The sequence below is a fragment of the Limulus polyphemus genome, unplaced genomic scaffold, assembly GCF_000517525.1.
Source record: "Limulus polyphemus unplaced genomic scaffold, Limulus_polyphemus-2.1.2 Scaffold2615, whole genome shotgun sequence".
NCBI lineage: Eukaryota > Metazoa > Arthropoda > Merostomata > Xiphosura > Limulidae > Limulus > Limulus polyphemus.
The window spans coordinates 147,637-152,941 of NW_013668225.1; the positions used below are offsets into that span (position 1 = coordinate 147,637).

At 34.0% G+C, this 5,305-nt stretch overlaps 1 protein-coding gene across 1 annotated transcript in view; it reads left to right on the plus strand.

Annotated features, from left to right (window-relative positions):
• Positions 1-1,692: 1,692 nt before the first annotated feature.
• Positions 1,693-5,305, plus strand: part of LOC106467437 (zinc finger protein 782-like) — a 6,618-nt gene continuing 3,005 nt past the window's right edge. Inside the window, exons 1-2 of the mRNA XM_013927788.2 lie at positions 1,693-1,704; positions 4,371-4,373. The gene's annotated coding sequence lies outside the window, so the exon portion shown is untranslated. The remainder of the gene's footprint in view (positions 1,705-4,370; positions 4,374-5,305) is intronic.

Sequence of the window (5,305 nt, forward strand, 5' to 3'; positions counted from 1 at the left end):
CTCTATTACGTTTTCCCACTGAAAATATTTTTAAAAAGTATCCTTCTAGCTAATTTAAATCTGTGATAATTTTCCAACTGGTTTTCTATCGTATATCCTTTGACAGTTGAAGTAGTATTTTTCAAATCTTGTGACTTTACCTATGGCAGTGGCAGTAGTGCTTTAACACTAATAAAAGCCCCCCCCCCAGTGGCACAGCGGTATGTCTGCGGACTTACAAGGCTAGAAACCAGGTTTCGATACCCGTGGTGGGCAGAGCACACATATCCCATTGTGTAGCTTTGTGCTTCAAACAAAACAAACACTAATAAATTGTCTTGTGACTTTACCTCTGGTAGTGGCAATGAGACTTTTAACACTAATAAAAAGAAACGTTCAAACCTGAAATCTCTCTTCATTCGTTGCGTTCTTGGAAACTTCTAATCAGAGAAATTAATCACTGAGATACCCGTGACAGTACAGAATAAAACGGAGATGACAGGATTGACTTCCAATTCCATGTATCTATATAGGTGTGTATGTAAGGATTAAGAGAACCGAAACTAACCGTACATGCTACGTCATCATCAAACGAATCATTAGACTTAACGACTGTTTCATAAACGTTGATGTTTAGTTACGAAATGTGCGTGTAATTGTTTGTTTGTTTTACCAACGAATAGGAATATTATAACGCATTATAACGCCCCCACGGCTGAAAGAGTGAGCATGTTTGATGTGACCAGTAAGTTCTCCGGCCGTCGTTAGGTGTTATATCAGACATTTTTTTATGCCTCACAGCCAAAAACCTTTTTGTGGAATTCCCAGGATTCGAACCTGTGATCCTGAACACGGACACTCTGATCACTTGGCTGTCAGGTGTACACTTTTCTGATGTTTTGAAAGTACCTCAGTTTTTTTTTTATCTCTAGTATTTTTGTCCCAATTTTTTCATAGTACTGGGAGCCATATCGCGCTTATGTCTACACTTGGCTTATTGTTGGGATTGGTATTCAATGCTAAGTGTGTCGCTTCCTTGATCTTCCTTATTTTTCCAATGTGGCTCCTTAGCGATGATAATGACTTCGTCCCATGATGGCCTGTGTTCTCCATCAGACTATACATGTTCTGCTATGCCAGACTTGTCGATCTCGCCCCGGATGGTTGCCTTCCTATGCTCTTCCAATCTGACAGACGGAGGACGCGACCTGTTTCTCATTTGTATGATCTACCACAACAGACTGAAAAATTGATACCATTAGTGCAAGATTGTGGTTAAAAGCATCCTAAAATGTGTAAAATATGCGCTAAATAGGATAGGTTAGTAAATTTCTGAAACTATTTACATATTATCTTATACCTATATGAATAATTTTTATTATATTTATAAATCGTTGTCGCAAATCAGACATCACGTTACATTTCCAGCCTGCTCTTTGAACGCATGACGTCACAGTAGAGTGTACAAGACCTACTAATTTTAAATCGTCATAACATTGACAGTATTACTATTAGAATTATTAGTATTAGAAGCTATACAAGGTTTTAGGAGAATCAAATACAGCATCTAGCTTATCGCGGCCGGCGAACTTTCTTCACGGATACTAAACAGTTGGTAATTTTCTGCTTTAAATGTATTTTATCTTTATTATACTGTAAATATAATACTGGCACTACAGCGAGTGTAACAGTGACTCGGTGTGAGACTGAGAGTTAGTCCTAACAGTAACAAATGTAATAATTCATTGTACATGAAAAATACGGGCTATAACCTGGGACACGTTCATTCATTTTTTTATTTCTACTAAAGTGTTTATTACATCTGTCTTCATGAGAGTCAAAGTTACAATAGTTAATTTTTTCTCTGCTGTTTTACTGTTACTAGTGTTTGTTGCACTTTACTAAATCATGAGTAAATATGATGAAACCAAGTTGAACGGATGGCAACTGATAAAAACACAAGTTTCATCATGAATACTCTGCCTAAACAATCTATCAAAGAAGGAGTAAATGTCTTTTGTTTTGGTTGAGCAAGCTAATAAATACCTTTTGTTATATTTAAGTTTCTTGAATGAGATACATAAAGTGTGTGTCCCTCATACTTTTGTGTAAACCCAACTAACTTTGCTTTCCAGTAAGGTTAATGAATACTTTTAAGTTACTCCAGACCAGATTTTTCAAGATTAGTAATCAAGAATTTTGACCATTCCGAACTGAATATCAGCTGCCCATAAGGGTTTTTCATGAACTTCCAAATCTAGAGTAACTTGATGGTAGTAAAAAGGTATGCTATAAACTGTTGGGCTGTGGGAGGCATAATAAATGGGGGCTAAATTAAGAAGTTGGATACCAATGGCAACATAAGACTTATTTAGAGATAATTAAGTTTTTACTTGTAAGCACCCATACACTTTAAGAGAAAATTTGTTTAATATAATAGACAAACAAATATTATTAACACTTAGTGAAATAAAATAATAATAGTTTGATAAATGAATATTGTGGTTTGTCCGAGTCAAAGGTATTTCTAGGGCCACAGGAAAGTTTCAGTGGGGGCCATAGCAGATCCACAGAATTATTTAACAAAAAAAAAGTTGCATGTTAAACATTGTTGTAATGGTTATGTTGAGGAAACATTTTACAATCTGTCATCATGGAAAGTTTTCACAATATTTGAAAAATTATATTTTATTAGGAGTTGAATTATTTTTTCTCAATTTCCCAGTTATGATTTCCAGGAAAACTCTCGATATAGAGAACAGCATGTATAAACTCTTGTGTTGTCTGTTGTTGAGCACGATGAAGTATCTGATGTTGGATAAGTAGCGTTGACATTCAATTCTGAAACAATCACAGTCTTGTATTGTTATCTAGATCAATATATCACAAAAGTCTATGCATCTACTTATAACTGCCAAACTGCTTGTCACCAAACACTTATCCCCATGATGACACTGTTCAGTTTGATAATGTTTTTAGTTTTTTGCAGGCCATGGGCCTATTTACTTATATTTAATTTTTTTACTTGATTTTGAGCTTTGTTTCATTTTTAACTTGACTTATTTTACTTTTTATAATATTTTACTTTTTTTATATCGGTTGTTTGGTGAAGGTAGCCTAGTTGGTTTGCACCAATAAATGCCAAACAACCAATCAAATACTTATACCCCCCTCCTTCCCGGAAAGGTATAGGGGTTGACATTCTGATATAATTCTCTTTTGTTACACTTGGGGGCCTCCATTTTTTCTTATTTGTTAAATGTGTATGTGAACTAGTGGTATATATGAGACAAATTGTATTTCAAAAACAAAGGTTTTGTTTTATGAGTGTGTTTCTTTCTTCAAATGAACAAAACCTCCTGATATTCAGCAACTGTTCTTTCAGTAGATAGAGTAACTCTTTAGTTACGTGACCATTAATGTTCTATAGTTTCTTTGTTTTGTAACATTCCTAGATATTTTATTGTTCGGTAAACACCCTAGATCTTCAATATTAGATCCAGTTAATTTTGAGATTTGTTGCATATTCTTGTAGTCTTGATCATGCTCGTGTTTTGAGTTATGTTGCATTTGGTTGGTAGAAGCTTCTTTCCCTTTGCTAACATATTTCATTAAGACTACACAATTTGCATTTCGATTCAAAATTTCCAACTGCTTGAAAGCAGTCCTACAGAAAACTCTTTTTATATCTTAAATTACTCATGATAATAAATAAACAGAGGTTATCATTGCATCACTAAATCTTCATGCTAAAGCCACCAGAGGTCAGTGTGAATGACAGGCCCATACATGTTTTCTATACTGACTGTTGCTAAGACAATACCTAACATTTTGCTACTTGCATATATTGCAGGGCATACTAGATTTTGAAACTTGAAGAAACATTGGACATGGCTAGACTGTAGATAAAGTTATTTCCTCTGAAGATAAATATTGTAGGTAAACACAAGATAGGACCAATTACAATATGAGTATTCACCTTGAATGTTCATATAAACATTTACTACAGTATTGTTAGTTCATCATTCTTAGTCTGTAATTTTTTTTTCAAAATTTTGTAATTAGTTGTGTATCCCATAATTTCCAGTATCTTCTGAACTTAATGAATAGTTTATTACACTATATCGGGTAGCTGGTGGCTAAATGTCCAGATACCTGCCCAAAATATTTCATATTCTCTAGGCTATATATATATATTACATGCTTAGTAATTATTGACAAGTTAAGAGGTAATTTATATTTTTTGTATAAAATACTGATTAGGCATCACTTGGAATATTGTGTGCATTTTGGTTTTATTATTTAAAGAGTTTTGTTCATTTAATGGAAAGGATTCTGAGGAGGATTACATAAATGATAACAGGGTTTGAGAGGTTATCTTTTGCAAAAAGAAGGTTAAGGGGTGACCTTAATTTACAATATTATCCAGGGGTTTGTGTAATACAGTAAAGGCCTGTGATTCCTGAAGACAATGGGGTGTGAGAAAAAAGAAGTTTAAGATTTCAAAAACACAGATTAGGTTCCAGTTAAGACATTTACAGTTTTTAAGAGGATGATTAGCTTATGCAATTATATATTTATTTTTTTTGGAAATTCTGATAAAAGATGCTTTGAAAAGTCATTTAACAAAGTTTAGAATGTTATTGAATAGTCAACATGGTTTCACTAAGGGAAAATCTTGTCTTGCAAATCTTTTAACATTTTTTGAAAATGTTTCTGCTCTTGTAGATGAGGGTAAGTGTGTAGATTTCGTGTATCTGGGTTTTCAGAAAGCATTTGACAAGGTGCCACGTAAAAGGCTTGTAAAAAATATATCTATTGGTGTAGGGGATAAATTAGCAAATTGGATAGAAGAGTGGCTGGATGGAAGAAAGCAGAGGGTTTTTGCAGATGGAGCTCAGTCAAACTGGATTAATGTCACAAGTGGGGTACCTCAGGGCTCAGTCTTAGGACCCTTACTCTTTTTGATTTACATCAGTGACATAGATGAAGGAATGGTCAATAAATTACTTAAATTTGTTGATGATATAAAGGTCTTCGGTGTTGCTAGCTGTGAAGAGGATGCTGCTGATTTACAAAAGGATTTAGATCATTTAGTGAGTTGGGCAAATAAATGGCAAATGGGTTTTAATTATAATAAATGCAAGATAATTCATGTGGCTTATCATAATTTGAATTATAAGTATAATTTGGATGGGAATAACCTTAACAGTATCATAAAAGAAAGGGATCTTAGTGTAATAGTCGATCAGTCTCTATAGCCATCCAAGCAGTGTGCTGTTGCTAGTGGTAAGGAAAATAGGATTTTAGGTTATATCTACAGAAA